Below are 23,429 nucleotides of genomic sequence, written 5' to 3'. Positions count from 1 at the left end.
GCCCCTTCTCTCCATAACTTTGTTCTTTTCACTCGGTAGATCAAAGAGCTCTAAAATTGGTGTCCAGGAGATGAACATTGTTGGGGTGACATGATGACAATGGGGAGTGAAAGTGTGCTGGAGCAGATATGTCAATGCTGGAAAGAAAGAAGACGGGAAAGGGCTCTTTTTAATTCATAGAGCATATGAATTTGCCATGGCTTACTGAGGGAAATTAAGCGTTTCGCGCGCACATGTCACAATATGATTCCGCAACACATTGTTGATACAAGCGAAACATTTAGCCATATAGGGAAAATGAACGATTTTTATGACTTGCCTGCATAGAAAGAAAGAAAGAAAGAAAAGAAAGAAAGAAAGAAAGAAAGAAAGAAAGAAAGAAAGAGGCCTCCTCCAAGTCTATATTCTCTCCAGTGTACAGAACCTGCTGCTCCAACAAAGAGTCGAAACGTTGAAAAGCAGCTGAAGTGACTAGAACGTGGACATCAACAGAATAAACAATATTTGTATTCATTTGAGAAACGAGGGGTTTGAACAACAAGACAAAACCAGACAAAGACAAAAAGTGACCATGAATACTGCCATTGTCCGTGGCTTTGAGATTCTGATTCACCATATCATAACCCCCGCGAGGAAGAAAACATCAATATTCCCAGGGAAAGGAGATGTTTCTATGGAAAAGCAAAGAATTTTAGCGCATAACAGATCTGGTGTAGAAACAGGAGGGAGAGAAAAAAGAAAGGGATCAAAGGGTGAGCTCTTGGGAGCGTGGATGCGTCTGTGAATCAAAGATAGACGATGTTGACTTCTAAGTACTTGGCAAGAATTGGAAAGGCGCCTGAGCCCCGTTTCCAGGACATTCTCCTCAGAAGAGCCAAAGCAGTTATAGGCCCTCAATGGAGCGAGAGAGAGACCAAGTGCAACTGTATACAGATTTAAACTGAAAGCATTTTAGGGTTACACTTGCACAATGCTTACCAGAGCAATTCTTAAATATTACATTTCAAATAGGCCTATACATTTTATGCTAACAATGTTTGCTGTCACCGTTCTGCGAGCGACGGTCTTTTTAAAATCGCATTTTAATACGCATACGTAGTAATCATAAATTATGTATCACTCGAAAGCTTATACGAACTTAAAATTCATCCTGTGGAAACCGTTTTTTTTTTTTTAATTGGACGTTGTTGCCATGGAAACGGTACTTTAAATTATTCCAGTGACTCCTCCCCTAGTGGGCGGTGTCAGGTTTCATATTTCATATTATTTGAGGTACTTTTTTAATCTTGATTAAAAAAAAAACTCAGAAAGGTCTGCGTCTCAAGGTTCCGTGTTTTGTGAAGAAAAATAAATAAATACAAAAAAAGTGATATTTGGACAGAAATGTATTAATTTGCAACAGGAAAATGCATTTTAAAAAGCCATGGAATGCAGGTAAAACTCTAAGGCTATTTTTGGAACAGCCTAAGCAACAATTTTTGTGATATTAACTTCAAATTTGGAACACACCTTGGATAGACATATGGCTTTGATTTTAGAGTAACTTTAGAGTACAAATATTTTGTAAAATAGTAGCCTATATATTTTTGAATAAAATAGAAACATATTTAATGCAGTATATTTAATTCACGGTAAGTTTAATCTTTCATTACTTTTCCATACTTTCATTTTCGCAATTCTTATGCTGAGTGTCTTCTTTAAAACAAGATCAAACTTAAATCTATATCCCAAAGCATTCATGAATTACAGCCACATACGTTTGGATTGGACATTGTTTGGGGGAGGGTGGTTACAAAATAGGCCTACTAATCATTTTAGTTGTACGTTTCTATAAAGTATGTAAGTAGTAATGGCATATCTAATGGAGAGAAGTAAAAAAAAAAAAAAAACTTCCTGAAACTCATCTCGCATGGCAGATTTTTCTCCAAGGCTTTTTCTCCTGCATTTGCAGGTTTGTAACACATGCGTCTTTAATTCGTTGCTAAGTAAACAGCGCTGAACCTTTTGTCGGGCCACAACAGCTGCCCGGCCCACCATTGTGCCGAGATAGACTGACCGCGGCCAGCTCAGTGCACAAGAACAGAGCGAGATGTTCAGCCTTCACCTCCTCCAATGAAGAGACTGTCAGTGGCGTTCACAATGTCTTAGTAAAACAGCCCTCCAGGAGAACTCGAGTGACGGAGAGTCTCGAGCTAGAGGACGGATGTGCACACAAAGAGCAGGCCGTGTAATCTCTGGTCCAAGTCAACATGATTTGCGTGAATGACTTATTGGTAATATGTCATGAAAGAGTCTTCAAACTGCTAGACATCAAACAAACCTGTGGGCTCGATCCTACGTGTTTAAATAATAATTCATATGTTAATATTGCAGCCTACTTATTAATAATGACATTTCATTAAGACTAATTTAAAAGAAGAAATACAATTGAGCTAAATGTTGCACAATACAGCAATGCCCGTGTACATATATTCCCATAAAATGCCTGTGGTTTGATAAAATACTGTAAATGACATATTAATTACTATTTTAATTCCTCTGTGTTTCTCAAGTTTCCCCCCAGATTTCCATTCACTCGGAACTTCGCGTCAATGCTTGATGAGGTACGAGAACACTTAGAATCAGTTAATGTGGTTGCGTACACCCGTAAACAAACACCAACAAATAAACAAACACAAAGTGTTTTTCACGCTCAATTTAACTGCCTGACACAGTTTCAAGAGTTTCACGGGGAGATAAAAAGAGTAAAACCCTCAGCTGCAGTCAACATGAAATATACGGAGAACTGGTCAGCTGTATAGATCAGATAAGTTGATTTAATAATAATACAATGCCTTATTTTAAATGGAACATCACAACATTTGTTTAATGGAAATTATTGGGGTGTGTGTGTGTGTGTGTGTGGGGGGGGTGTGTTTGAGAATCAGTCAGTTTTTGGAGTAATGATGATCTGTCAACAAATGTCCCAACAACTATAGCATTACCAGTACATTTTGACGTTTTGTTTTGGTCCCCATGAGGAACCAAGCTTATAAATCATACATAATTATCCTTTTGTTGTTGTTGTTGTTGTTGAAATTCTAAAATAGTAGAACATTTTCTGTTATGGGTAGGTTTAGAAGTAAGAAGGTAGAGTTTTGTATCAAGTTATCGAGTTACGACGACTTTGAGGGAATTTACATTCAACCAACAAGCTAGACTGAGTTAGAGGAACTTAATCTGTCGCATAAACCAGTCTCAATTTTAAGTTGATTACTCAAAAAAAAAAAAAAGTCACTCCAATTACCAGAGCTGTAGCCCTGGACCCAAATAATCTTATCTATTTCAGTTCAAATCAACAGCCATCACAGCACATGTATGCTAACATAACTTATTTAACATGTATATTTGATGAAAGTCAAGTGTTTGCCTTCATGTATCTCTTCAGCACGATGGTAGCCACAAACACTGACATTACAGAAACACTTTTAAATGGTCTTCTCCCTCACTAAATACAATAACACTTAATTTAAACATTTATTCTCCTTATCCAGTCTTATGCAAAGCATGCTGGGAACTAGAAATCCACTTTCTAATTTCAGAAGTTATCAAAACAATTTCCTTAAGCATACAACCTAATTTAAGAAAAAGCCAATTAATGCAGAAATTTGAGTTGAAATTACAGACGATATTAAGTTGATTTAATGAAGACATTATAATGTCAACAGAACTCTACAGAATAAAGTTTGCAACTTAAAAGGTTCAATTAAAACAATAAATTTGATTTTTTAACGTTGTGGTAACAGGTCCCCTGAATTACTTTTTAGAGTGAAAGTCTTTAGGTCTATGGAATGTCCCTCAACAGTGTGTGTGTGTGTGTGTGTGTGTGTGTGTTGGGGGGGGGGTAGGGTGTCATGTTTTTGTGACATATTAGGACACAAATGTGTATGACATGGGTATGACAGGTATTACAAGGAGAGGGTGAAATATGAGGACATTGGCCATGTCCCCACTTTTCAAAATACTTATAAATCATACAGGATAAATTTTTTAAGTAACAATGCAGAATGTTTCCTGTGATGGGTAGGTTTAGGGGTAGGGGCAGTGTAAGGGGATAGGAAATACAGTTTGTACGGTATAAAAACCATTAAAAGCCTATGGAATGTCCCCATATGTCACAAAACAAACGTGTGTGTGTGTGTGTGTGTGTGTGTGTGTGTGTGTGTGTGTGTGTGTTCTGGTAGATCCTACATAATGGGGAACAAAACAGCTTATAAATCATACTAAGTGATGTTTTTTGAAAATGTAAAAATGCCGAAAGTTTTCTATGATGAGTAGGTTTAGGTGTAGGGTCAGTGTCATGCGATAAAATATACAGTGTGTACTATACAAATCATTTCTATTTAATAAATGTCCCCATAAACCATGCCTGAGAATCTCTTCTGTAACCACTCTGCAAACTTACACATTTAGTCTATACTTTTAAATAGACTTTTAAAAACGGTAATTTCGATTTCTCTTCTGAAATAAAATAATAATAATGTCATCAAAAAAGCATGCAGTCAATCTTCATGGCAGCAGTGGGCGTAGGAGCCGGTGGGTGTTTGAGACTTGTGGGCACAATGAATAGCAACAATCGTGCACTCCCTGAACAGCAGTGACAGGTATACTAAAGCTGTGATGACTTGTTGAGCGTTGTTGTGCAGGTTTTAGAATTTACACTGATGGAGGAGACGTGTGGTGCCTGGTTCCGTATGGCACTCCTCAGGCGCGCCCCGCTCCAGCCAGGCCTGGAATGGTGCCCCATGCAGGGACTGGAGGTCCAAGCACGACAGGGGAAGAATACGACCCTGTTGTTTCAGAATGGCCTCTTGATTTATGCTCGTCACAGTTTAAAGGGCTTGTCATGTCAGCAGACACATAGGTGTTGACAGCCATACTGAACTGACTCGCGCCCATACTGTTATAGTACTGTTATGCTATAGTAATCCTCATTGCAGGGTGTTGCTCAGGCCCAGTCTAACTCCCAGAAGGCCGACTTATTCAAAACACCACATCATCTAATGGAGAACAGTGAGATTATGCTGCCACCCTTTCAAAACACAAATTGAGATTGTGCTTTTGTTATTTAAATGATCACAAGCAATTGAATATTACATAGAGTCTTTATAAATACATTAGGCATGAAATATCGTTTTGTTGTGCACAACCATTCCACCAGGTGTAAGTATGAACGCTATGAATAAAACGAGGCGCCGGAAATTGAGACGAATTTCTCGCAGAAATATCTTGCACCGAAAATCTTTGTCGACTGTGCATTCCAAAGGTCATAGTTCGAGAAAGCTTGCAGCATTTGGAGCTGCTGTCTCAGCCAAGTCAGCATTCGTCTGACCCGTTCAGTTGCCTTGAGATGCACATGCTCCGGAAGCTCGTGGATAAATACAAAAGCTAGATTTACAGTAACGGATTACGAAACCGTAGAAGCCAAGTTGGGCACGTAAGCAGAAGTGCAATAATCTTACATGATGTATACAACGCCTCATGGATGGAAGCTCATGCAGTGGATAAACGATTGTCTGACTTGCAAGCTTATGTGAAGTGTTCCCCATTTTCCACATTATTTTCTCAAATTATATATATATATATATATATATATATATATATATATATATATATATATATATATATATATATATATATATATATATATATATATATATATATATATATATATATATTTACATATATTACATTCTGTGGTAATGTACATTATATATGTTTTCATTTCAATGAAAAATACTTCTTTATACATCTTTACATCAAAAGTTGGATCTGTTAATATTATATAATGCACTATGAACTAACAAACAATGCACAATTGTATTTTATTAACTGACATCAACAAAGATTACTTTGTTGAAACTCCATAAATAAAGTACATTGCATATTGTCAGACAATATATTAACTGAAACACTTTATAATACTGTTCCGTTATTAATTCATAACTACATAGGAATGCATAAGTAATGCACAATTAACATTCTAGTAACTATAACCTAACAATAAACTTAATGAATTACTGTGAATGCGGTACACTGTAACAAATATTTTCGGTTTAACTAAAAGTAAGTAACCTGCATGGATGCCTTAAAGTTTTGAATTTATTGACATTATAAATTTGAGTTGATACAATGAAGGAAATTGGTTTAATAAATAGAAACTCAAAATATTATTGTGGCTGAACCACAAAAAAAGATAAATCATGAAAATAGTACAATTGATCATGTTTCACTGCATCTTCACGAATAAAACACTCACACAATTACGCAATATGCTTGCAAAATCTTGTAATAATATTTGAATAAAGGTTGTCGACTCTCAAAAATGTTTATTGTATTAACTCATATTTTTAATTTCAATGAACTCCATATTTTAAGGCAGCCAGGTAACTGTATTTGTTTCCAGTGTAGTTCACTATAAGTTCATTTTTCACACCTTCTAGAGGACTACTAAGAACTACTATATACAGATTCATAATAAATGTGAATAATGCATGATATATAATTAATTCTAAAGTGAAGGTCATAGTAACCCATTAGTAATTACTCAAGTATTACCAAATCATTCAGAAGTAATTACTAATTGTTTGGATCAGTATTCTAAAGTGACGATAACACACTAGTAATAGCTCAAGTGTGTCCCCACTTTATATTAGGTGGCCTTAAGTACTATTTACTTACATCAAAAAATAAGTACAATGTACTTACTGTGTTCAAATTGTATTGCAAAGCACTTTTTCTGATATTGAGGTGGGATACGGGTAGAGTTAGGGACAGGTGTGGTGGTATGGGTCAGTTTAAGGGTAGGGTTAGGTGTAAGAGAAGTGACAACTGTGTAATTACAAATGTAACTACATAAATGAATTACAGGCGTAATTACATGCAGGTATTTTTAAAATATAAGTACAATGTAAAAACATGTATGTACACAATAAGTTCATTGTTTCAAATGAGTAATTATAATGTTAGTACATAGTAGTTAAGGCCACCTAATATAAAGTGGGTCCTCAAGTGTTACCAAATCCATTATGAGCAAAAACTTACAAAAAGCTTACAATGACTTCAATCATTACTAGAGTTATGTTTTTCACTTTAGAATACTGATACAAATAATTACTTCTGAATGATTTGGTAATACTTGAGTCATTACTACACTGAAAAAACTGACTTTGTGGTATTGTAAAATCTATTACATTAATTCATGTAATTTATACATTGTAAAATCAAGATTAAGTTGGAACTATATATCTTATGTAAAATTTACACAATTTATTAATGTAATAAATTAACTGAGAAGAAAGAGTACATTTTACCATATATTTACAAATAGTATTTAATGTTTTATAGTCACAGCACATTCACCTAAAAATACTAAGTAAATTTTAATCTGAAAAGCAAAGTGTGTTTGAATCTGCCCGGCCATTTTTGTTGTTGCTCAAAAAGATCCCGGTTCAGTGGCAGAGACGGTCGGTTTGGGATGTCGCTTTTATATGGCTGACTTATTCTCGGTAAGTTCTGACTTTTCTATTTTAGATTTGTGATAACGATGTACTTCGTTTTGATGGTTTGATTATTGCATAGACGTTACGGTTTAAAATTGACTAAAAGTGAGTTTTAATCACAATAACGGTAGCTAAAGCTAAAGCTTTATCCACTTCTATAAAGTTGAGACCGGTGTTTAGTCAAAGATAGAGGGGATTAAATGTAGTTAGCCACGTTCTTGTAGAAAAAGTCACCCTGTCTGGTTAACTTCAAAATAATTTAATGTTAGCTGGCCGTGATTAAGTGCTGGCTGCCTGTGTGTGTGTCTTCTAGCTAATGTTAGCATTTTTAGCAAGTGTCTAAGTTGTTTTTATATCCAATGAAAATTTCACAGCAATTATTTTATCAAAGCATAAGTTAGTCTGCACTCTGCACTAAAGAAGGAAAGTTTGGATGGCAGGTGAACTCTGATACCAAATAAGCATTGATGTATAACGTTAGCAACAAGTGCATGAATGTCAGCAATTCTATTTTAGTGAGCTAACGACATGAAGGTCCGGTCACCTTTTTAATGAAAATAAAATGTAATGTTATAAATGTAATTCTATTTCTTAAATGGAATTGTGTTCTTTCTTTCTTACAAACTGTATGCAGGAGGACAGTCGCAGTGTTGCCGCTGAACATATCCTTAAGATGGGCGTCCATGGAGCTGATCGAGAGGATCCAGTCGATGAATGAGCATTAAGGAAAAGTGACCATTCTGTTTCAGCTGGACTATGCATGTGCTCGTCATTAAAGGGTTAAGTTAGTTCAGTTCAGTCTAAAATGAAATGTCTGTCATTAACTCCTCTCCCTAATGTCGCTCCACACCCGTAAGACCTCCGTTCATCTTAACACACAGTTTAAGATATTTTATATTTAGTCCGAGAGCGTATGCAAGTGTATGCACACTATACTGTCCATGTACAGAAAGGGAATAAAAACATCATCAAAGTAGTCCATATGAGACATCAGTGGGTTAATTAGAGTCTCTTGAAGCATCCAAAATACATTTGGGTCCAAAAATAACAAAAACTACGACTTTATTCAGCATTGGCTTCTCTTCACCGTTTGAATCTTTATTTGAGGATTGAACACAAACACGGAAGAGAAGACAATGCTGAATAAAGTCGTAGTTTTTGTTATTTTTGGACTCAAATGTGATACATTTCATATTTGGCTGAACTAACCCTTTAATGTTAGTTATGCCACTGTTGGCTGCTGATGTTTAGTTGAACCATACATGGTTAATTCTACAGTTATTGTAAATTATAATGAATGTACCTTAACTACTTAATCAGTTGATGTGAACATTACTGATTTAATGGTTAATTGTAAATTTTGACATAATAAACTGTTCAACTTTATTGTATTTATGTGTGATTTGTGATAAATGTATTTGATGCAGAGAAAATTATTACATTTATTTGGTTTAAAATAGCAACATTTACATAATAATAGTGAGTAATATAAATTAATTCAACTAAGTAATTCAAAATGTCAAATGGACAAACATTATAAAATCTACTTAATTACTTCATAAGAGTAAATAATACAGATTTATAAAATTTACTTGATTACCTTTAATAAATACAACATGCTAAGTTAAATATAATTAAGTAACATTTACTTAATGTCTTTGCAAATGTTACATTTATAGTTAAGTACATTTTACTTGATATTGGCAAGTAAGTTGTACTTGATATCGCAGCAGTAAATTTTACTTAGAAAAACTGAGTGCAAATTGTTACAAAGATTTTATCAAGTAAATCTTACAAGTTGTTTTTATCAGTGTAGTGGGTTACGATGACCTTTACTTTAGTATTAATAGTATATAAATGTAATAATAAATAGTAGTTATTGATGAACTAATAGTGAACTACCCCATTCCACTACACACTATTACTTACTAATTTATTAATCAGACTTTCTTGTCAGTTAATATTAGTTACTAGAATATTAATAATGCATTACTCACTGACGGAACCGTACTCTAAAATGTTACAGCATTAACTAAAATTAACAAATGAGACCTTAGTGTTACCATTCTAACATTTTACGTTACATTAAAGACATGTAAATAAATAAATAAAAATTGTTAATGTCACACATTTAAAAGTACTTAAATTGCACACGGTATTATTCACTGCACAAAATGTATGATGTGTAAGAATACCTACCACAGGCCTTTATGCATGTGAGCTTAAAGGATCTGAATGGCGCTATACAATTCCATGCATTTACAGCACGGGTCATGTTGGCATTGTGTCATTATGACACTGTCACTCCGGCTGTAAAAGTATGCACCCTGAGGTGGACACTATATCAAAGTGCTATGTTTGACATTTACAGAGCCATGATCGGTTAAGGTAGTATAATCGGGCCTTATGCGATTATGAGCACCAGTATTTATGCAGATATATAATGCCTCATATAACATAGACAAGCCAGGCTTGCAAATAATGCTTTATTGTTTGATCCGGCGGAGATGGCAATGAAAACGTAAGGGAATTACAGACCCTTCTGTTTGTGGGGACACAAATCATTGAAAGTGTATCCCGAATCAATGGTACTCACATTTGCTCAAACGCTATGTATGCTTCTTGCACAGAGATTCAGTGTTTTGTCAGACAAAACAGCTCTTCTAGCCTAGAATATCGATTCTTTAGTCTAAAATCTGTTGTTACTCTCTTAGTCGGTGTAAGAGGCCCACACTATTAGGTTTTTTATTGATTTTGCTTTCACTTCCCAATGCCTTCTGAAGTCAGCAAGCGCTTTTTTTGGCGTATGAAGCATAAGATATGTAGTTTGTAAAGGGGGAATGGGGGGATGGGAGTCGGGTTGGTTTGTATGGATGAGTAGTGAACACATGAGGGGGTCAGAAGGGGCCAGTCCTTCCTGCCCTCTTCTTTTCCCGCTCAAGGGCCCCCCTCGCTGGTGGGAACAGCATGATGGGTATGCATGGCTGCCATGCGTGGGCCCCTGCATCTCACACATGTAAACCAACAGGCCGTGGACCGAGGCCTGAGAGAGGTTTGCTTTATACGTGGTGCGCCAAACATGTGTTACGGCCAAAGTTGCATCAAAGGTCAGGGAGCTATGCTTTGAACACTTCAAAGCCTTAGGATGGGACTGTAGCTTTTAAGTTTTATGGCAGGTGTAAGCAGGGGTTGCTGACCAGCCCAGGGTGGTCCGTGCCCTGGTCTGGAGGAGTCGGTATGGAGGGGGGTGGCTGACCAGACTGTCCGAAACATCTCTGTGCGACAGGGCACATTTGGAGCGTCAGAGAGGCTGGAAAACATTGTGGACTGGCTGGACAGTGCAGACGTTCACTTCAACAGTCTCTGGTTTCAGAAGGACCCAGCAGGGTACAGCCAAGGCCTGTGTCTGTCCCGTTCTGAAAGAGATGCATTGGGCAGAGGGCAAGCCCCACTGCTCTTCTCTCGCACTGGCTCCAGTGCTGTCGCCGCACAGTTAGAGTCCGGCGAGTTTGGCGTTCCATGACACTTCTTCTTGTTTTGTGCCGTGTAGAGGGAAAAAACATTAAAGACTGACTTTAAAACAATAGGAAATCGTTTATGCCAGATTGACCCTACAGACACATCGCAGATTCCTTATCAATTATTATAGAGTTTACTGCAGAGTCGAAGTGTAATCCACATCTTTAGTTGGTTGCTGAATGGGTAAGGTCTTTCAGAAAGCTTTTTCAGCTGACTAAAGCATCTCTTGTGAAAAAGCGTCTAGAGCAGGTGTGACTGAGGCTTTTTACAGATGGTGCTGGAGTTCAGCTTAGTGACTAAGATTAAAAGAAATATTTTTTTTTCCTCCATTATTTCATGGTCCACATCTAAAATATTCACTATTGGCATTTAACAAATAATAATTTAAGACCCACTCTTAATTTGTATTGTCCTGGTTACCATTGCTACACTCTAAAAAATGCTGGGTTAAAAACAACCCAAGTTGGGTTGAAAATGCACCGACCCAACAATTGGGTTGTTTTAACCCAATGGTTGAGTTGTTCTTACCCAGCAATTGGGTTGTCTTAAGCAACATTTAACCCAACCACTGGGTTAAAACAACTCAATTGTTGGGTTAGTGCATTTTCAACCCAACTTGGGTTGTTTTTAACCCAGCATTTTTTAGAGTGTACCTCAACACTGTCACAGAGGCAGACATTTAGCTTTAAAATCATCCTATTAAACATCCAGTTTTTGCAACATAAGAGATATTATCTTCCTCTAATGCAATGGCAGTTTTTTTCATTCATCTGTTGTGACATGACAAGTATAATGTCACATAGAGATGATTAAAAGAACATTACCTGAGCCCTGTGATTCCCTGAATGAACAGCTCTTTGCTAAATTGGTTGTTTTCTGTTCTTGATTAATTGAACTTCCAGAATCACATTTCAGCATGCTTTTTTCTGTGTCCCCAGTCATCTCTTATTATTAAAGAGAAATTCTGAATCTCTCTCCTGGAGTCCAATTAAGGATTTGCATTGTGACTATATTTTTCACTTTAATTACTGAATATAAAGTGGAGCGTTGACTTATTTCCTTATTTATCAAGCAAGTGGAGTATAAAAGAGGATTCATCAAGTAAATAGATGGGCGCACCTATAATTGCTTGCGACAACACAAAGGAAATATGAACGCCTAAACGTCTTTATGTTCGGTATAATAAACATTAAAATAATTAAATCTAGCATAAATGACTCAGATGTCAAATATTGGGAGAAGCAAGGTGCGCTTATTCCAACTTAGCCTTTCGGTATCAGACAACATCAACATTTTGAGAGTATAAAGGATCTAGAACAAAGAGCAATCATAATAAGCCCCCACACACTTAATCTGAAAAGGGCCATTGTTATCCAGATTGTCATGCAAACTAGCTGGCTGGAGCAATCGCAAAGTCAGTGTTCGGTATCATTAGATTCTCACAGCCTGTAAATCTTCTCCTCCGAACCCTTAGCATTACACTGCGGAGTTATAAAAATCTGCAAGGCCTCATGGGAATTCCAGGCAAATGCGCAGTCGACGTTATTAATTCCATTATACCCCACGTTGGGAAAACAGTAGGACTCGCTTTATAGTCATGGTAGCGATGTAAAATGGCTCTTTGTTGGGCTTGCCAGAGAGAGTGTTGAAAATATGGTTTACAATGATTCCTTGTGATAAATGTCTCGCGTAGCTTAGTAGGATCTAAACCGGACCAGGCCTCAAAGATTCCAGACAGAGAAACAGTGTAATGCTGTTAAATCTTAATGACCTGAAATTGTTACAATTTCCTCCGAGCCTCTCATTACTCTTTCTTTCCTCAGAGTCGCTGAACGAACAGCAGCCCAAACAGGGTTTCTACGGGTCCGTGGCATAAGGTAAATACTAGGAAAACAGCGATGAGACCCATCCCCTATAGCCGAGCTGTTGTTGATGGGATGGGGAGCTCGTTTCGCTGATGACAGCAGATGAGGATGGCCTGCAGAATTTAGTTGCTTGGCTTCCTGCTGTACGCCCGATTTTCTTTGCCACTCCACACCAACTCCTTTGTGTGACCCTGCAAATATCCTCTGGGCCTGCTCATTACTCTATGCAGCCAGCACATATCAGCACTCCGCTTAATTTGGCACCCCTGGATCTGGTCTCTTCAAAACGGGACTGTGGATGAATAAGGGAAGGCAAACTCCCTGGTGCTTATAATCACACAGTCTCCAATACATGCCATTGTGCATGCGAGCATATTGTTCTCGGTTTCCGCATCCGGCTTGTCCATTTTAAGGATTAGGAAGTTGGTGTGATGAGCTGTTGAGAGTGACCGTGCAACACTCTGGATGGGACACTCTGGATTGCTAGCACTGGAGCAGATTGCTGCAAATATGGCATTCGCAGGCCTGTTTGACTAACGGTTTGTTGGTTCAGTTGACCAGAACAGCCACCGATGGGTATCCTGACTAGTCCCAAGGGGAAATTGATAATCATGTCTCTAATATGTTGAAAATTAGTAGCTGTCGCTCATTCTCTTTACAAGTACTGACTTGATCAAATTGATGTTAATTTTGATATTACGCAAATTAAATTGATCTTTTTGCTGCTGAACTTCACTTTTTGCAATAGTAGTCATGGGCGCTGTGCCCTGGCCTCTCTGCTGGCGGCTGGCATGATGAGTCTGGGTGTGACATGTGCCTCCATCTGAAAGAGCGCAGCAGTGCCATCGCTAGACAAGAGGTGTCCATTCACGCCATTGAAAATGGAGAACCCTGCAGAGTCAATGCTCTCTTCCTGGCATCGTTCGTGGCACCAATCACTGCTGATGGTGTGGCAAGTCACTGCGGAGAACAAAGCCCTATGGGTTGTGCTTTGAAAGAGAGAGTATAGGGGTGGGTTGGTTAATAAAATGGAATAACTCTATCTTTGCCTACAGAAAATATCGGTTTGTCGAATCAAAGACAGATGCTCATTTTCCGAAAGACAAATTTTCTCCCGGGAACAATTGATTATGTGTCTTTGTCTACATTGCAGTTGGACTTCATCGGAATCAGTTTCAATGCTGAATAACGATGTGACCATAAATGTATGGAATTTCCAGAACAGTCTTCAATGAAAAACGCAAAATCACAGAGCATTTATCTTCTGCTTCCTGTTCTGCGTCGCTCTGTAATTTTCTCGGTTAAACCTGCTGTTTCTGGGTTTACATCAAGGAGTGGATCCCATAAGAAACAATTAGGGAATGAATCCCAAAAAATGAATATCTCTTCAATAAATGTGAGTGGGTGTTTAAAGCACATTCGTAAATGTCTAATTGGTTTCACTCAATGGGAGACTGTCGTTCCCTGTTGAAATGAACAGATTCACATTCTCTCTTGTGTGAGAGAGAACCAGAGAGTGAGACACATTAAAAACAAGTTGATGTGACCCAACGTGTCAGATATAATTTTGGGCTTTCTGGAGTAGCTTACTCGCTGCATGGTATGGTCTATTTTTGCTGGAGGTGGGCCAAATCTGTCTGTTCACTGGAAAAGTTGGAGGGATTGGGATTCTCTCCAGACTCCCTGGAGGAAGTAATCTACATTGCAGAGTCCTGGGAGCGCATGAGCTTTAGAGGACAGGGACGTGGGTGTACATTCCTCCTTGACTGTGCTTACTCAAATGTCATGGCGCAGCCAACAAGTTTACGGAAACTGAAATTGAAATGCTGATGTTTTAATTAATAGGCAATGAGATCGTGCTGGTTTCAATGTCATTGTTTCAATGTCAGCTTTATAAAACCTTGCAATAAAATGTGTTAACAGCATTAGGTACTCTAAGAAGGGAGTAGTTCTAACTTTGACAGACAGAAAAGCACAAGGACAGGTGTTAAGAACGCTGACTTCTTGGTAGGATCTCCACCAATTCTTGCCATCAGCGCTTTCCAAGTTAGTGGATTCCCAATAAGGTACTTGGTCAAGTACATGTTGTTGACCTCTACTAGCAAACAATGCTTGAAAGGATGTCATTAAGCACGGTCTGGCTTATGACGACATTAGTCGTAGAGCAGAATACATTAGGTTGCTGTCCACTTGAGGGTAATGAACCTTACATTGCATCTACATGCTTGGGTTGGAGGAGCAGATTGCTCATTTAGGACTCGTATAAAGCATTGCTCATTATACTAGCCACTAGACTCCCACAGCAAGGCAAAGATAGCTGGACGTTACCTCTTAAACAACAGAGACGTTCATTACACAGACAAATAGAGGTAAAACAGCGTCAAGTTTCCTCCAAGTCGTTTTCATCAGATTGGATGGCGGAGTGTAACTTTTTAAACTGACCATTTTTCTTGCTCAGTGCTCAGAGACGCGGGGGGTTGGGGGTTTAATCGTCAGAGTGAAATCATAGGTCTACAGATGTTTTCAAGATGTTTTTCTGTCAGTAGCAGATTATCCCCTGTAGCAAAATCTCATTAAACTGCAATTTACGGAGCTGTGCTGATGTTGCCATCAACCAAAATTAAAGGCATTAATTTTTCAAAAAGAAGTTCACAGAAGTCCCCGCAATAAATGATATAACACTTCCAAAGACTGATTTGCCCAGGCGTTATTTGTAAAAAATTAACCGGCATTAACAGAGTAAAGGAATTGGGTGTGAGCGGCTCAGGAAATGTGCAAATCCGTCGATTTAGTTGGAGAGGCGCTGCACAGAGATGTGTGTATTAGGGCTCTCATGCTGGGCCAGATGAGGGAGGAGAGGAATATGACACCCTGGCCAGGGTTATGACACAGACACATGCAGAAATGAGTCCCCATGCATTACTTTCCCCTCCATAACCAGGGGAGAGCAGCACTTCACAGACTGACACTAAAACTAATGTAGCACAAGACTCTATGGCACAATGTAGGCTGCATTTCCAAGCCAAGGTTAATGAGGAAACTATTCAAATATGTTCCGCTTTAGCCTCATCTTTGACTAATTACACTCTTGTCTCTATATACCAGCCAATTTCAAAGTGAATTCTCAGTAAATGCATTGACAGTATTGCTGTTAGTTATCACCGTCTTAAATATTTACCAAAATCAAATGTTAATCTAGCCTTACTATTACGATTTAACCAAGATGGCTATATTTTAAAGACTTTACATGTCACTTGTAAGTCAAAGCACATTGGCAGATCTAATCTTAAAGAAATGTATATTAAATTAATGTAAAATAACAAATAGTTTAACCTTTAACAAGATGGACAGACAAACATACGACTGACCATGAAAACGACCAGCCATCATAAATACATTTATGAGAAGAAAACTAAATTGAAAAAATTATTAAGTATATGAAAAAAAGTAATTCAATTCGTTTAATGGTATGCAGGCAAGAACAGATTTGAGATCGAAAAATAATTACATTACAAATCTAATTATTTGAACATGTCTTGATGTTTTTTTCAGTGAAAATCCACTTAAGCATCGTGCTGCCAGATGTTGTCTTTGAGTGTCAAACTTGCTCATAATAATTCTCATCAATGTCCGGACGGGGTTTTATTTATTTTTATATGCAGCATTTTGACGCGTGCACGTGGGGTTGATATAATGCATTTATGTAATAGCTTATTCGACGGAAAGCAAGCGTTCCCATGTTACCATAACGAATTATTATTATGTTGTATTTTAGGGATCATATTTATTATTACATAATAAAGTAATATAGTGCAATATCGTATTATATTCAAATTGTTATTATTATAACAAAAAAACTGTTACCATATCAGCAATTCTTAAGAGTAAAAAAGCAGACTTCTGGAACAAAGTAAAGCTGCATACAGAGCTTTAGAAGTGCATAAAATAACTTTTGTGACTGTGATGTCTTTAAACGCTTGATAATTTCAAACTGCTCCTGGCTTTCAGTAAGACACGGGGTCCTAATCTTCACCACAGAGCAGGAAGCTCCTGGGAAGTAAGTACATGATTTATTGGAAAAGAGAGCTGCTGCAGACCACGTTAGGAACGTAAAAATACAGAGAGAGTATTGTTATACAGTGCTGTGATTTATACGCGCATTTATGATAGGGAAACGGCGCAATTAACATTCATAGACTCTGGATCTAATAAAAGCGCGCGCGCACGCATTTCACTCATAAGGCATTCGTGTTTAATTCAAATAATTTTGAAGATTCACAATTTACGACTGCCCCCCCCCCCCCCTTATATGGTGCATTAAGACGCGGCAGGAACACGGAGAAAAGATTCGACTGCAGAAATAAATAAATAATTCATACATTACAATGTGCGCGTGTTATTATACAAGCTAAGATAATATTTAATGATCTACAATAAATAATAGCATTAAAAAATACTGAATAATATACATTCATTGCATTTTAAAATGATGTTTCAGTAGCTTATTAATATATATTTTTTAAACAATATTATTTAAAATTATATCATATTGCTATTGCAATTCAGAAAGCCGCTAATTATGTTCGAAGAATAAAATTCTTAAGCACAATAAAGAAGAGTATCAAGCCCTTGGATTTAGAAGACAAAAGTTGATGTAAATAACAGCGCTTTACACTTGAGGGGCTGTTTGAAGACAGTTAACAAAAGCTAAACTGCTAGAGAATATGAGAACAGTCTCGGGTGGATATATGTTTAATTAAGTTAACTGATGAAAAAGATGGCACAGCATGGTGCTGAAGAACTCATGCAAGCCTCTCTCAAAGCAAAGGCTCTTCTGGATTCCGTGGGCCCTTTTCGCCAGGGCATTGTGCCAAATGTAATCAACTAAATATGATTGGAACCGAGCAGAATCTTTTCTGCTTTTAGTTGTTGTTTCTTCCCTCTCTCCCCTTTCCAAAACCACCTGCTGATGAGGGTTAACTTCTTCAAATCCCTCGTCTTTTAGGAGCTCGAAGGCACGCACACATCCCGGAGCAGCTCTCGCTCAAAACGGCATTGTCGTGTTTGTTTCATCCTCAAAACGGAAATCATTTGCAAAGAAAATTATAGGCCTCAAGAGAACGGCTCTTTTGCATACTAATTTTGTTAGACTTATCTCCCGTGGACCCAAGTATACGGGGAAACCATTAGGGAGTGTGCGCGCATTCATTTGTTCCTTTTGTTCATGAAGAATGAGTGGCCCCTGTCTCATCTCACCTTGACGGGCCCTCTGGAGAACAATGGACAAGCAATCTTACATATGAAAAGTCGTCAGCTTAAATAAACACATTCTTTTATCAATTAGGGCTGCAGACGACCAGCGGTGAATAATTCATGTCAATATACGTTTTTATACGGCGACCGTGTTGAGGAAATCTCCAGACCCCACAGTCGATTTCAACAAGAGGTATACAGACACAGTTTTTGGCGGACCATTGTCTGGTTGGAGCCCCCCTTTGCACCGCTGAGGGCACTAATGCCACCTCCACCACCAGTCTGAGACCACCGCTCACCAGCATGAGTCCAGGCAGCTGTAGCTCTGTCGGAAAGATCTCGCTTTTTAAAAATCTACTGATTATGGTGGGAAAGCAACGTCTTCGATATGAAGCAATATGAACATAAACACAACGGTGTTAAGGATTTATTGAAGGATTTAAGAAATTATTTTATTATGAAATAAATAAATAAAAATTCGTTGGAAAGCAAAGGACTAGCCTACATTTTATGTTTTCTAGTGTTGTAAATGCAAATGTTGATCATAATGCCAACATAACATTGATTTTATATAGACAACATGCCTATCACGCATCATAAAAAAAGCATAATTTCCATTTATGCTCATTTTTAGGTTTTCATCTTTAAACCCCAATTGTTGTCATTAAATTTTGTCATTGCAATTCAATAAAATAGTAGGTTTTTGACATCACACTTTCACTTTTGAATAACATTTGTAAATAAATCATAAATGTAGTTATAAATATTTACCAATTAATTACCAATGAAAACAAAAATGAAGACCAATCGCATGTCAAAATGCAAATAAAATCAAGAAAGAAGACCAATCGAAATTCAGCATTTAGGAATTGCAGAAATGAGCAGTCTGTCATTGTAATTTCGAATTTAATCTTAAAAGGTATCTTTACAAAAAATTAAAATTAAAATACTATGCAAAATAAAGTTTTTGATGTCTGTACATTAGTCGGTAAGTTCTGAACGAATTCTGTACAGTGGTTTGGGTTTTATAATTCAATGCTGTTTCGCAAACAAATATCTTTAAAAATAAACGATAAGAGACTAATAATCAGATATATTAATTAATAATTAATTAAGTACAGTTTCTTATTTGTACACTTTAAAATAGCTGGGTTGTTTCAACTCAAATATGGACAAACCCAACGGTTGGGTTAAAATTTAATACAAAAAATAAATAAATAAATGATTGTGTTTATCCATATTTGACACAAACATGCTTGAACCAACCAACCAAGCATTGTTTAAAGTATAATTTAATTCGCAGGCGAATTGGAATGTGAAGAAGAAATAAAACCTGTAAATTTCCCTTCACCACCATCTCTGTTCTGAGGCTGTTGATGGAGAGAGAGAGAGAGAGAGAGAGAGAGAGAGAGAGAGAGAGAGAGAGAGAGAGAGAGAGAGAGAGAGAGAGAGAGAGAGAGAGAGAGAGAGAGAGAGAGAGAGAGAGGCGGCTGGGGGTGTTTTTTAAGTGGCCACACAGGGGGAGAAATCAAAAGAGATTACCAGCAGGTGGCGGCAGCATAACGTTTCAGCTGCCCCACCCCTTCTGCCTTCCAGGCCGCTGAAAGCTCATGGCATTTTCAAATGATTTATCATATTTACCTATCGAAATTATGCACATTTCATTGTTTAACATCTCTGCGGCGAAATCAGAAGTGGCCTGGGCTAATTTGTGCACTCGCACGAGCAAATGCTGATGGCGATTTGCAACGTGATTTCACCAGTCGGGCCCCATCAGACAGTCTGGGGTTAAACAGACAATCCAGGTCATATATATTTGATAGCACATCCGCTTCATACACCTCCAGACATTTTAGCATGTTTAAATGCACCGAGGAGCAGTCATTGTTTTGTGACCTCGGCGGTGACTTCCCCCTGGTGACGGCGGTCCTGATGCTGCGCGCAGGATGCGTCTCATCTCCATCAGCCGGTCCAGCTCTCTGCAGGTCCAGCGCGCACAGGGCGGCCAACCCGCAGCAGGTAAACGGTGTGGCATTTAAGACGTGATGTATGAGGGTAATTAACAAGACAGGGCAAAAGGGAACTTAGGTCACTGCACATTTTAGAAAAGAAGAATCGATGACATTGGGCTTCTTTTCCTTTAGCTTTTTGTTTCCCAGACCGAACTGATTTGAGTCTTACAGTAGTACTACTACACATCGCAGATCGCACATCACACACACACACACACACACACACACACACACACACACACACACACACACACACACACACACACACACACACACACACACACACACACACACACATGATTTCTGGATCTCTGCAAACCTGTATTTGACATATGTGCTGCTTATCAACACGTTTACAGACAACGCGGCAAATCACACATCTATTTCAGTTTTGGGTCCCCTGATTAGTTGCAGAAGATATTAAACATATGTTAACGCTCTCCCCACCCTGACATGGTGTAACAACAGTAGAAGATCAGGGTTAATTACGGAGGTATGGTGTAATAGCGAGTTCAACCGTAGTCCTTTTGTTTCAGCACCTTCTGATGGATTGACAGGAAAGGTTGTCCTTATTCCTCCATTCTAATATTACAGTACAATATCTGTTCCATCTCCAGAGGTCAATTATCTCTAGACTAGCTGTACATCTCATATGGAGCCCGGAGGTGGAAAGCTCGCCATATGTGGCCTGACAGTTAGGTTTTATGTCACAATATTTTCAGGATCGCAGATTTAAACAGATTGGAGCAAATGAAGGTGAGAGTGCAAATAATGCGGTGAGGACACTACAAAAGAGCAGTTTATTGAAAATTAAGCAAAAGCCTAATTGCGTCGAAAGCCTGTTCGGTTGCTGCATCCCTGATGGACCGAGAGGACAGTGTGTCAAGAAGATTAAAAATGGAGAGTCGGAGGAAAGAGTGGAAATGGGGGTGCCAAATGAAAGGAAATAACCCAAAATTTAATAATGTGCCGGACCACCTCTTGTGCGAGTACAAGCGTAGCATCTGTGTCAGATGTTGTTAATTAACGTCAGTATGTTCCTCACCCGCGCTCGGCTTCCTGTCGTCCACACGGGGCAGAGCCCAGTGTCGTGGCGCACTCGCACAGGGGTGATGTGTATGTGTGTGTTGGGGATAGGGGGGTGCTGAGGTAATCCCACTCATTATAATTCCAATCTGTGACTCGTCGAGGGACCGCTTCTGCTGGGGACCACCACAGCAACTTATCAATATGTATTTTCTCTCTGAACCCCTCCCTGCAAGGCCACGAAGCCAATGCGCGCGCGCGCGTGTGTGTGTTTGTTTTGCTGTTTGTGCAATTACAGCTCCAACCCATGGCCATCAGGAGGATGACCAAGTGTACATTTATGGTCTCTAGGTAGTGGCGTCTAATGTATATTTTTCTTTTTAGTATTTCTGTCTTCACACTTTCTAAATTTTATGCTGAATATTTTAGTTAATAAACAAACACATGACCAATGCCAATATTGGCAAATATACATACACAGTGCTGGGTAGATTACTATCACAATACACATTGTAGTCTGTTACTGATTCCAAAATACATAAAGTAATCCATTACATTTTGTTTCATATAATCTGACTACTTTTAGATTACTTTGGACCTAAATCGTTTATCAAATAGAATTGAATAAGGTAATGGGGTTTGTGAAAGAAATTCAATTGTACAATACAAGAAGACTTTTTTACTGTGGCGATATCTTTTTTAAAGAATTGGGGACAATTAATAAATTATTAAATATTTACTGCTGTTGTGTGAATAATATTGTATGTAATCATGTAATCAATAAAGTAACTACTCTGATTATGAACAACTGTAAAACAATATTATAATCTAATTTCAAATACTTCTTTTTGGGAATAGGAATATGTAATCCAGATGACATGTAATCAGTTACTACCCAGCACTGTATATCAAATAGCAACAGATTTTATATTAGTTTGTTATAAAAATATATGGGCTACGACCATTTTTTATTGAAATTTTTTAATTATTTCATAATATACACTCAAAATCTGCACGCATTAGGTGGCCTAATATGTACTAACATTTAAATTAATAATTTGATACAATGCACTTATTGTATACATACCTGTACATATTTTTACACAGTACTTACATTTAAAAAAAATACCTGCATGTAATTACACCTCTATTTAATTTCTGTAGTTACATTTATAATTACACTGTTGACACTTTGTTTACACCTAACCCTACCCTTAAACTGACCCATACCACCACAGCTGTCCATGAAAGCTTTAGCATAAGTTCTGCTGGGAAGACTTAAATGTTACGTAACTTAAACTTCTATCTATCCAATCACATTCTAATACTTGGGTAAAAGATCGGTACTTACTCATGTTTGACTTTGCAGATGCTGACGCCCTAATTCACTGCCATCCTCCCCACCACCTCCAAGTCAAATCCTTCCCTACTCCACCCCACCACCACCAGGATGGTCCCTTCCATACCTCTCGGGGGGGTCGGCTGCGCCTCTGCCTTTGTCTTCAGGCAGGATATGCAGAGTCCATAACCTCTGATTGCGAGCTATAGATGGGGCCTATGCCAAAGTACTTTATTGCTAGCTGGGTTGTTAATAAATGGATAATTGTCACAGTATTTATTCTCCCTAGTCTTTCTGGCAGAACTAACTTTACCCTTAAACTTACACATACCACCACACCTGACCCTAACTTTACCCTTAAACTTACCCACACCACCACACCTGACCCTAACTTTACCCTTAGACTTACCCACACCACCACACCTGTCCCTAACTTTACCCTTAAACTTATCCACACCACCACACCTGACCCTAACTTTACCCTTAAACTTATCCACACCACCACACCTGTCCCTAACTTTACCCCTAAACTTACCCACACCACCACACCTGTCCCTAACTTTACCCTTAGACTTACCCACACCACCACACCTGTCCCTAACTTTACCCTTAAACTTACCCACACCACCACACCTGACCCTAACTTTACCCTTAAACTTATCCACACCACCACACCTGACCCTAACTTTACCCTTAAACTTATCCACACCACCACACCTGACCCTAACTTTACCCTTAAACTTACCCACACCACCACACCTGTCCCTAACTTTACCCTTAAACTTATCCACACCACCACACCTGACCCTAACTTTACCCTTAAACTTATCCACACCACCACACCTGACCCTAACTTTACCCTTAAACTTACCCA

At 38.2% G+C, this 23,429-nt stretch overlaps 1 long non-coding RNA gene across 1 annotated transcript in view; it reads left to right on the top strand.

The window, feature by feature from the left end:
* Nucleotides 1-22,995, top strand: part of LOC137063877 (uncharacterized) — a 42,207-nt gene extending 19,212 nt beyond the window's left edge. The window contains exon 3 of the long non-coding RNA XR_010901445.1: nucleotides 22,586-22,995. This is a non-coding gene — a long non-coding RNA (uncharacterized lncRNA). The remainder of the gene's footprint in view (nucleotides 1-22,585) is intronic.
* The last annotated feature ends 434 nt before the right edge of the window (nucleotides 22,996-23,429 follow it).

Source organism: Pseudorasbora parva, chromosome 24, assembly GCF_024679245.1.
Source record: "Pseudorasbora parva isolate DD20220531a chromosome 24, ASM2467924v1, whole genome shotgun sequence".
Lineage (NCBI taxonomy): Eukaryota > Metazoa > Chordata > Actinopteri > Cypriniformes > Gobionidae > Pseudorasbora > Pseudorasbora parva.
This window is presented reverse-complemented; position numbering and strand designations above follow the sequence as displayed.